Source organism: Mixophyes fleayi, chromosome 2, assembly GCF_038048845.1.
Source record: "Mixophyes fleayi isolate aMixFle1 chromosome 2, aMixFle1.hap1, whole genome shotgun sequence".
NCBI lineage: Eukaryota > Metazoa > Chordata > Amphibia > Anura > Limnodynastidae > Mixophyes > Mixophyes fleayi.
This window is the reverse complement of record NC_134403.1, coordinates 125950096-125962100: the sequence shown is the minus strand read 5'-3', so window position 1 is coordinate 125962100 and position 12005 is coordinate 125950096.

Here is a 12005-nt window from a genome sequence, read left to right as displayed (position 1 = left end):
GACAATTATACCAACACATTAAACAAGAGAAGATGCATCATGAGTAGTCTAAACATGAAGAATAAGAACAGATGCAGCAAATTAAAGCCAGTATACAAAACAAGAAAAGTGGCGTGATTCAGATAGATTTACATATAGAGCAAAAACAGTTACTGAGAATTACATTTTGCAGGACAACGGAAGTGGCACTGTGTGGTTATTCACACATACAGGATAAGAACAGATTCCCTCTAGCTTACAGAACAAGAAAGGTGGTCTTATACAGTCCATACAGCATCAAAAGAAAGTTCTGAACCCTTTAAATGTATTTCTGAATTAATTTGATATAAAATGTAATTTGAAAAAACACAGATTACCTTTGTTTCTCTTTTTTTAAAAAAAATAAAATAAATGGCCTAACACATTGTCTGTTACAAAAAATAGACAGGATAGACCCAATTTGAGGACTCTTTCCTGCTGTGCTTGAGCTTTGTCCTACAGGTCAGAAAACTGGGAAGTATGGCTGGTTCACATCTACTATGTAGTGGTAAACAGGTGCAGTGCGCGCGCCTGCTACTGGTCACTGCCGCAATGAATGGGCATTGGAAAGGGTGTAAGGGGCACCCCAATGCTTTTTGTATACCTGTACATTTAGGGCCTTATTCCTCAAGAAAAGCAAAACACAGATAACATTGGGTATACACATATCTGTATATTTAGCAAGGACCTATTCAATTAATGTCACCTGTTAATAATATTCATCAATGACAAAATATAAAAAAAAAAAAATTATTAGGATATTATTAATGTCTACTCTACATAAAATTATTTTTACAGTTGTTACTGATTGCAAATACATGAGAAGAAGACCAGAAAATGGACTTCTGGAACTCTTATGTTGAGCACAGATGGTAAAAACAAAAATAAACTTATGGATATCTGAAGGGATGGTGGGCCACGAGAATCGACAGCACAGCAAAGTAGTGGTATTCTTAATACCGCCATGACCAGCAGAAGGAATGAGCCCAGTGTAATGCCTTAGGCCTGAGATGAGGTTCTAGAAAAGAACATCTGAGAGGAGGAGTTCGGACCCTAGCCCTAGTACGAACCACAATTTTAGAAGGGTCAATGATGGGTCGAGACTCAGGGTGACAGAGGGTTGGAATTATTGAAGGAGCAAGACAAGGCATCCGCCTGAACATTCTTGGACCCAGGACAATAGATAAGAATCAGGGCAAATCCTGAGAAGAAAGATGCCCAGCGAGCCTGTCGAGGATTTAAGAAATGAACTTCACAAATAAATATGATTCCTGTGACCGGTGAAGACAGGTTAGTGGTTGTAGGGCACCTTCCAGAAGATGATGTCATTCTTCAGGGGCAGAATCTCATAGAAAAGAATCTACACAGTGTATAAATGCCAGAATCTGTCTCCTGAAAGAATACAGCCCCAACGCCTAGTGAAGAGACATCAACTTCTAGGAAAATGGGTCATTGTTGATCTTGTTGAGCCACAACAGAAGCAGAGGAAAAGGCCTTTTTAAAGTATGGATGGCTGATACAGCCTGGGGAGCCAAGATTTAGGATCAGCAGACCTCCAGGTAAGGGTTGTGATGGGAGATATAATGGTCGAAAATCCTTTAAAAAACTGCCGGTATTAATTGGCAAAGCCGACAAATCTTTGGATGGCTTGAGACCGTGAGGTCAGGGCCATTCGGAGATTGATGAACCTTAGCTGGATCCATTTGTAACCCATCTCCAGACACAAGAAAACCAATAAACGGAACTTGTGGAACTTCAAAAATACATTTTTCTAGCTTGCAGTACAAGCGGTGTTTACGTAGACGGGTGAATACCTCATTGACATGGATCCGATGAAAGATAAGATTCTGAGAAAATCCAAGATATTGTCAAGGTAGGCAACCACTGAGGTATATAACAGGTCTTGGAAAATCTCATTCACAAAAGATTGTAAGACAGCTGGGGTATTGCATAGGCCAACAGGCATCACAAGCAGTGGCGGATCCAGGGGGGGGGGGGGGGGGGGGTGATCGGGGCGATTATGTGCAGGTCCATTCAGCAGTGACAGGCAGGGCCAGCGTGCTGCCCGGCCGCTCTGATTGTTTTTTAAACACAATCAGAGCATCCGGGCAGCACACTGTCATTGCCTGTCACTGCTGAACGGACCTGCACATAGTATGCAGCCGCCGGCAGCCTCAGATGTCAAAAAGGGGGCGGGGCCTAAATCCCCCCCCCCCCTACATCGCCCCGGGTAGCAGTATTCTCTAGATCCGCCCCTGATCACAAGATATTCAAAATGCCCATCTAGAGTTTTGAAGATGGTCTTCCACTCATCTTCTTCACGAATATGAATCAGATTATATTATCCCTGAAGATCAAGCTTGGTAAAAATCCAGGAACCATTGGTCCTATCAAACAGATCGGAGATGAGAGGCAGGGGGTAGCCATCTTTGATGGTTATACGATTGAGGGTGTGGTAGTCGATACAAGGACGGTGTGACCTGTCCTTCATCTTTACGAAGAAGAAAACTGCACCGGCCAGAGAGGAGGAAGATTTCCTGATAAAGTCACGTTGCAAGTTTTCTGAAATGTATTGTGACATTGCCTGAGACTCAGGTATGGAGAGAGGATAAAGACGTCCCTTGGAAATTTGCTTGCCAGAAATAAAATTGATCAGACAGTCCCAGGGATTGGTGAGGTGGCAAAATCTCAGACTCAGACTTACTGAAAATATCCTGGAATGGTAGGTACGCTGTCGATAGAGCAGGCTTAAAGGAGACTTTATGATAAGAAACATGTGTAGCTGGAGGAGACACCTTGTTAAGACATCTCAAAGGACACTGTGGACCCCAAGAAATAACCTGGGCATGACCCCAGTCCAACTAAGGGGAATGAGCATGGAGCCATTGCAACCCCAAAATAAGGGAATTAATAGATTTAGGTAACACCAGAAACTGGATCCACTCTCAATGTCACACTCCTACCATCAGCCGAATATGAGAGGTAACATAAGAGATGGAGCTGGTTACCATCTACTATGGTGAGAGAAAATGGCAGAGGCAACACACATAGTGAAAGGTGGAGCTGTGAAACTAAAGTGGCCGAAATAAAATTTCCGGAGGAGCCAGAATCCATGAAAGCCGATGTCAGATGGGGCACTTTAGGAGAGTCCAGTAAAACAGTCATAAAAAACTCAGAATTACTAACAGAATGGGGAGCTGGTACAGAGTCTACTACAACAGCCTCCCTCTTACTGACTAGCCTTGAGAAAGACTTTGAATCAAGTCAAAACGCATTGGAAACAACTCTGGTGCAAAGCTGTTTTGGAACTTTGTGCGGCGTTGGAAGGTTGTTGCTGCAGCAGGACTGTGAGATCTGTCCATTTTTTCCTACATGCTCTTACTGACTAGGAGGGAGAGTTTCCCGATCTCTTGGGACATAAGTTTAATAGATGATCTAGATCTCCACAATAGAGACATAGCAATTGTTTAAACGGTCTCTCATGTTCTTCTGGAGACAACCGAGAACAACCAATCTGCATTAGCTCCTCAAGAGATGTTACTGGATTCTGAAACTGGGGAGCCAGACGAGGGACAAAACGTTGGGAGGAAGACCTCTTCTGAGTGCGCTCTTGGAAATGCAGGTCAATCCTTATACACAAGGAAATTAGGGTTTCTAGCTGAGAAGGTAATTCCCTTGAGACAGTTCATCTTTGATACGATCTGCGAAGCCTTTCCAGAAGGCTGCGACAAAAAGCTTCATTATACCATTTTAATCCCAATGCCAGCATGCTGAACTGCAGTAGAGGCTGCCGAAGATGCTCATCCAAGTTCGTCAAAGATCTTTCTAAATGTTTCAATGAAAGAGGCTGAATTCCCAAGGATAGGATCATTGCGTTCCCAAAGTGGCAAAGCCCAAGCAAGAGCTTGACCACTGAAAAGTGAAACCATGATAGCCACCTTGGTATGGTCAAATGGAAATGCATTTGGATTGCAGTAAAATTGGTTGGTGCAATGGTTCAAAATACCCCTACATTTTTTCAGATCTCCATCAAAAGTCCCAAGAGGAGGAATTCAGAGCGCAAGAGAAAAGATGGTGCCTTAGTGCAGTAGGTGTAGTTACCACCGTGGTAACTGTGAGAGAGTTGTAAAGGGCGTCCAAATGAGTGATGACTCCTTGTACACACTGTAAGAGTCGTGCTTGGTCAGACTCTTATGTCTACTCGCTGGGCAAGATGGAGAAGCAAATCACAGGCAGAAGGTTCTGCTGTTCCCTCGGTGGACATGGCCAGAGTATATTGTCACAAAAAGCTGGATCAGTAACATTCTGATGATAACAATGCACATGGCTATCCAGAGGAGCAATCTATAAACAGGCTGGGTCGGAAACGTTTAGAAAACATTGGACGCCACTGGAGCTCCTAACAACGAGACGCGCATGCCCATAAGACGCGTCCAGGGAGACGGCAACCAGACGCAGCAGGGGCACAGACAGGGGGCCGTCCTGGCACAGAAGAGTGACGGCGTCTGACACTTATTTTTCAAGTGAGCAGAATATTTAAGTGTAATTGTTTTATAATTAAACTTTTCCTTTTAAGTACAGAGGACTACTTTTATTTTTGCTAAACCAATACCCTCATTTTAAGGGTATGTGTATTATTTATTTAAAAAAATAATAATAAAAAAAATAACCATTTAAGCATCATTGGAAGATAAAAACAATATCATAACTTTACCCACATTACTCACGTAAACATCTTAAATGTTAATTTTCTAACTAAATGTAAAACACCATAAAGAACACAATCTGAACAATGTCACTTGTCAGTTTTACAGAAAGAAAAAAAAGGCAGTTTGCCATAAAGGCATAAGCAAATATATTTCATTTTTAGGGGGGTGGGAGGAGTTTGGCAGCGGGCTCTGGAGATTTGGGCCAGCTGATGGATGCTCGTCTGCCACCCCTGATCTTCCCACTGCTACGCAAACGAGTACTGGTCAATGAGGTGGTTGCGGTAGTGCTCTGGCTGCTACCACCTAACAATAGGGGCACCAGTAGCCGTGCCATTATTTGCTCACAAATAGCCACTAAATTGGAGGACAACTCTCAGACTGCCCCAGCAAATTGTGAAACCCACTAATAAGCTGTATTTGGATCATCCTCAGAGAGTCCTTGTAGAAGTAATCAAGTTAGCCTGCACCTCACGAAATTGTGTCAAATTAGGGACAGATGGTTGTTGTCTTTGGCTTGGTGGGGAGTAGTAGAGGATAGTAGTGCAGACTCAGCACACTGCGGCACTACAGTGATGTCCAGTACAATTTCCATGGTGATATAAACGTTACCTTGGACGTCTGGTGCCCCAATATCTTCTGTCACCCCAATTGTGCCACTTGATTTATGTGCTTGTGGTGTTCCTTTGTAAAAAAAAATAAAATTACTAATCAACAGGAGAAATGCTTTTACTAGATTTTACTTAAACCTGAAAAAAAAGAAAACAGTGTTTACATATTACAATGACAACATAGGTGCATTTACCTTCCAAGTGAGTCATTATCCTCCATCCTGATGACTGATGCTGATTTAAAATCGCTGCAAATCGCTAGAGATTGACAGCAATTTCTTATTTTGGATTTCAAATAGTTAGTTAATAGAAATGGTGGCTCAAATCGCTGATGATCAACTCGCGATTTGCAGCGATTTTAAATCGCTGAAAAAAAATCACAGCTTGATGCATTTACCCCTGGGAGTTTGGTTTGCTGGGGAGAAAGCACAACAAGATTCTTCTCATTTTGTATTACGCAGCCCAAGCTTTGCCACCTCTTGCTGCAGTCCGCACCATCAGGAGGACAGTCTTTCACTTCATCTGGGGCTCCAAAATGGATAGAGTGAAGTGGTCGGATATGTAAAAGGAGCACCGCAAAGGCGAGAAAGTGATATCATAGATCCCTACCATGCTGCGAGCCTTCTTAGTTTGTAACTATCCGCAGGATCCAAAAGAACACATGCTCTGTTGAAAAGTCCATGTCTCGCTTTTTACTCCTGCCCCTTTGAAGGGTCCTTGGCTGGGATAAGTGGGACAGCACCTTTCCTTACAACTGGACTACACCTTGGATTTACCTGGATGTTTCAATTTATGAGGAAACACCATTTGTAGGGACTTAAACCAGACTTTCCGAAAACTGTCCACAAGCTCATCAGAGTTACGGATGTTATAGAGTCAGTTTCAGGGCTCTCTGCAGCAACAGTTAAACATGTGTAGGAGAATGTGACATCTAAGAGGTTGACTAATAGACATAAAAACATCGCATGGATCGCTATCCAGGGGCATTTGCCTCTCAGGACATTCATGCACTCCCAGAACCTGTGCAGACATGTTCACTGCCCCTTCTGCGTCACCAGAAGTGAGACAACTCAGCAAATATTTTGGAACTGTCCCCCTGCACAGGCACTGTTGGATGCTTGGAACATGAGCAGTGTGCCCAAGACTTGTCTGTCATACCATTCGGTATTTTATGGATTATTTTCTGTGGTGAGAGAAAATGGCCGAGGCAACACATGTATTGAAAGGTGAAGCTGTGAAACGAAAGTGGCCAAAATAAAATTTCCGGAGGAGCCAGAATCCAAGAAAGCCGAGGTCAGATGGGGCACTTTAGGAGAGTCCAGTAAAACAGTCATAAAAACTAAGAATTACTAATGGAATGGGGAGCTGGTACAGAGTCTACTACAGCGGCCTCCCTCTTACTGACTAGCCTTGAGAAACACTTTGAATCAAGTCGAAACGCATTGGAAACATCTCTGGTACCCAGCTGTTTTGGAACTTTGTGCAGCGTTGAAAGGTTGTTGCTGCAGCAGGACTGTGAGATCTGTCCATTTTTTCCTACATGCTGTACATTGTGCAAACTATAGGTACGAGTCCAACCATGGGGGTAAATGTATTAAAGTCTGTTTTTTTCAACTCGCCAGGAATCGGCGAGTTGACAGCTAAAATTTAAAGCGGCGCTGACTTGTAAAGGCAAGTTTGCCTTTACAAGCCAGCGGCGCTTTAAATTTTAGCTGTCAACTCGCCGATTCCCGGCGAGTTGAAAAAAACGGACTTTAATACATTTACCCCCATGTGTTCATTTTATTGAGTGTTTTAATGAGTTTTGTACTTATTAAATTTTAATACACAAGATTTTTCCCTCCATGTATTTGTTTACAATTCCCATGATCTACTGTATGGTCAGCGAGTTGGGAGATGCGATTGTGAGAAAAGAATATAACAGATTGGTGATGGTCTTTGTTTTAAATTTTGAATCAAAGTGATGTACTACACTTTATTTTTTTGTGAGTTTGGATTGTAGGACATTTGATCCTGAACAGTGGTCAAATAGAAGATTGATTCAGGATTGGTCACTTAATCTGTTATTTAACTTATGTGCAGGAAGGGGAGCGCAAGTGTATGTATTATCATCTAGGACTGTCGCAGGCTGATCCAGAGCCTGCTAAGAGAGTCACTATAATACCATCATTGACAGTCCTGAGGAAGAGAAAGATTATTGATTTTGTCTCCTTCTTCCCCTTCTCCCCATGTGTTTGTTTTTTCAATAAAAATTTGGGCCTGTGACTCCCCCTCCTTTACCATCTCCAACCTATCCCCCCACTGTTTGAAGTTATATTGCAATGTCCCGATTTAATTTATTCACCCTCCCCTTATATGTTTCTGTTCTTCAATAAGGCTTTGGGCCTGTTATTCCCCCAGCTATCAGTCAGTATTTGGCCCAGAAGCTGATTGACAGCATGCCAAGACTAATTGCCAAGGTCTTCAGCAAGAAGGGTCAACACTGCAAATATTGACTCTTTGCATAAACTTAATGTAATCGTCAATAAAAGCCTTTGACACTTATGAAATGCTTGTAATTTTACTTCAGTATATCATAGCAACATCTGACAAAAAGGTCTAAAAACACTGAAGCAGCAAACTTTGTGAAACACAATACTTGTGTCATTCTCAAAACTTTTAGCCATGACTGTACTACAAAGTATGTTTGATTATGTTTCACTGTGTGTTGAGCTTACAGCTGTGCTGCAACACAGTATACTTGAATGTGGTTATATACTAAGCATATAACCATTGAGTCACTATAATACCTTCAAACCATCTAGTCACTTTTATTCCTAAATTACAGTGAACTCCCAAAGATTTTGAATTCATTTTAGTATACTGTGTAAGCTTTTATTGGGATTCAGATTTGGTTAAGGAATCAGTTTGAGTCTAAGATGTTTTCATTGTAGTTTTCATTGTTTCACCATTTTTGGACAGGATGTACTTTTTGGGTTCAGAAATAAAATCAAACCACAAAATGCAGTAAGCTCACAAAATAAAACTATGAAAATGTAATGATAAAGGTCTTTCCTGTTTTTATACCCTATATAAACATTAAGGGCCTGATTCGTTAAGGATCTTAACTTGAGAAACTTCTTATTTCAGTCTCCTGGACAAATCCATGTTACAATGCAAGGGGTGCAAATTAGTATTCTGTTTTGCACATAAGCTAAATACTGACTTTTTTTTCATGTAGCACACAAATATCAACTTTAAATTTCAGTATACAAATAAGCCATCAAGTATTTGTGTGCTACATGAAAAAACAGTCAGTATTTAACTTATGTGCAAAACAGAATACCAATTCACCCCTTGCATTGTAACATGGTTTTGTCCAGGAGACTGAAATAAGAAGTTTCTGAAGTTAAGATCCTTAATGAATCAGGCCCTAAGTCCTTATTTTTTTGTCCGATACGATAGTTTTTATTATCATTTTTTCCAGTTAAGGGTACAAAAAGCAAAAAGAAAATGGAGAGAAGTGGAGGGAAGAGAATACATGGGGAAGGGGGGTACATTAAGCCCTTATTTTATATTCAAAGGCAACAATATTATATTATTTGGGGATAACAGTTATTACAGAACTATACCATTTTTCTATGAAGAGGTTACTAAAGCTGCATGTACAACGCACTATTTAGTATAGTACCATTCTTTTTGTCTCTGTTTCAAACCATTAATATCTCCTCGCAGAGCCCTCCTGCTGGTCTTTTTCATATCGGATAATCCTCTCACAGTAAAAGTTTTGGAGACATTCAGAATTCACTTGAAACTAGAGTCTTGTTTCTCCTTACAATACAAAGGCACTTCCATGTTTGTGTATTGAACAGACAGCATTCACATGTGAATAGTTATGAGCAGAAAACTACAGCAAAATACAAATTGTGACTGTGTTTGAGTAGCAACTTTAGGCCACCCCCATCTTTTGTGACCATGTCTTTGTTAATTGTATCCTTTTCATAGCATTAATCTACACATAATCAGTTGTGTTTTGTATGATATATATATTAGAGCGCAATAATACTATATACATGATCAGTACACTATGTATTTTTCAAACTATAGGTGCTGCAATAAGTTACATACCATGGGCCTGATTTTGTGCGCATCGTTTTCAAAATTAATCTGTGCATGGCTATAGGCAACTAAAGGCAGCAACTCTCAGTGCATCTTGGTACACAATGGACACTTACTACAGCCTACGATGTCTGGGATGGAACAGGGACAGGAAAAGGGGCGTTTGCCTGTAGTCAATGTACAGTAGGGTCTGGTAGGCTTGAGTGCATGCAGCTATGTCACATTCAAGCTTTGGGCATCTCAAAGTTACTTGTTTTTCTGTTGCTTCTCTTGCTCCAGCTACAGGGCTAGTCTAAATCCTGATTACTAGTGATGACAGTCTTGTAAGCATGCTATAACATGTGTTTGCAATCAGGAGCAACTGTAAAAATGTATTTTACATTCAGTAGAACATCCTGATAAATGTATTTCATGGAGGAAATAAATATATATAAAAAGTAACTTTTTGTCATTAATGTTTATATTATTAACAGATGACATTAATTGAATAGTGTTTTTTATTCATTTTTGCGAATGTATTTTCCACATAGGCATTGAACGTATCCTGCAGTGTCTGGTGTAGTAGAGCAGACCTACACCCATATTCATCAGCACATGTATTTTCTGCTCCGTTCCTTGTTGAATTCGGGAGTTTTAAAACAAATGCACGTGGCGCTCAGCGTGTGTGCCTTTATGAATCATGTCTCAAAAGGTATATATGTCACATTCAAGAGCTAGACAAAATGCTGCAAGTGTGTGAAACAATTCACAGGTGCATAGTACTTACCAACTGCCCCTAATATCCAGGGACAGCCCCAGGTTTTAATAATTTGTCCATGAGGTTTACTGTAAATTTACTGTTTGCTGAAAATGTATTCACTATAAAATAAATACTTCTCTGCATATTGGATGCAATTCTTGCTATTTAGAGAGAGGGCCTGCAAATATCCTTATATCCTGCAATTCTGCATTTGCTCCACAATAAGTATAGATTGAAGGAAAACTCACTGGGTTGCATCACTGGTAATGGATATATGGCATTTCACTCCAAGATGTAGTGTAGTCTGACAGACAAATAATGTTAGTATCAACTGCTATAAAATGTTTGTGACTCTAACAGGAGGAGCTAGATAGCTGAGTGCAGTCAACATTTGCAATGCTCATTCAGACATATAGATATCAGGGCTTTATCTTTGTGCAATGACTGCACAAAAGGGTGAGACATATGAATACACCTTTTCATTGTACTTAAAAGTTTATCCAGTTTATTTAAGCCTTGTGAATGAAATCACTTCACTTCTACAAATGCTGTAATTATTTCCTAAAGCTGGTCTGTCTTCTGCATGTAGAAATTGCTGCTATTGTGTCCAATTAAGGACAATTAGAACAAGGGGCCTGATTCATTAAGGATCTTAACTTAAGAAACTTCTTATTTAAGTCTCCTGGAAAAAAACATGTTATAATTCAAGGGGTGCAAATTAGTATTCTGTTTTGCACATAAGTGCAAAACAGTTTTTTTCATGTAGCACACAAATACTTGATAGCTTCTTTGTACACTGAAATTTAAAGTTGATATTTGTGTGCTACATGAAAAAACAATCAGTATTTATGTGCAAAACAGAATACTAATTTGCACCCTTTGCATTGTAACATGGTTTTGTCCAGGAGACTTAAATATGAAGTTTTTTAAGTTAAGATCCTTAATGAATCAGGCCCAAAGTTATTATCTGTTTATCTAACGCTGTACTGCTACTGCATTGTATCCAGCCAATGTTAAAGCAGCACTTAAAGGAAATTGTTATGAATATTCTACATGTTTACCACCTTGTAGTGTTTTAATGTTGGGACAGAATGCTATTATGTATTTGTCTCATTCTTTGTTGCCGTCATATGTATTTTATTTTATAATATTTTTCAATAAATTTGTAAAAAAAAAATTTGATGTTGAGACTTTTGATATATTCCTTTTGGTACTTGTATAGGTAGAGTGGCATTTCTAATCCTTTCTTTCTTGTGTTATGTATTCTACAACCCAGAATAGGGTCTACTTATAGTTTCCACACAAATAAGGGCTATAGTGTCAATAAGGCACCAGATAATTTGTTCTGCATTGTTCAATAGCCACCAGAGAATAGTATCTGTATTATCCACTAGCTACCAGAGAATGTGGTCTGTATCCGCCACAATTCACTCAATGTACAGCACCAGATAAAATGTTGGGTCTTTATTAATAAAATATAATAATAATAATAATTGCCTACTAGCTAGCACTAGCCACAGAAGTCAGAAGTCACACACTGGTCAAAACAGAATGGGGTGCAATGTTCTACACCAGCCACCAAAGAATGCAGTCTGCATTATTTACTAGCCACAATAGTGGATCTAAATTGCATATTAACCACCAGGATCCATGATGCCCATTATTCACCAGAGAAATGCATTTATATACCTACCTATATCTACATTTATCACCATAAATGTAGATATAGTGTATATTAACTACCAGAAAGAGGGTCTGAATTAAACACTAGTCACCAGAAATTGCATCTGTATCATACACTTGCTGACAGAGAAAGGGGTATCCTTTGTAAAT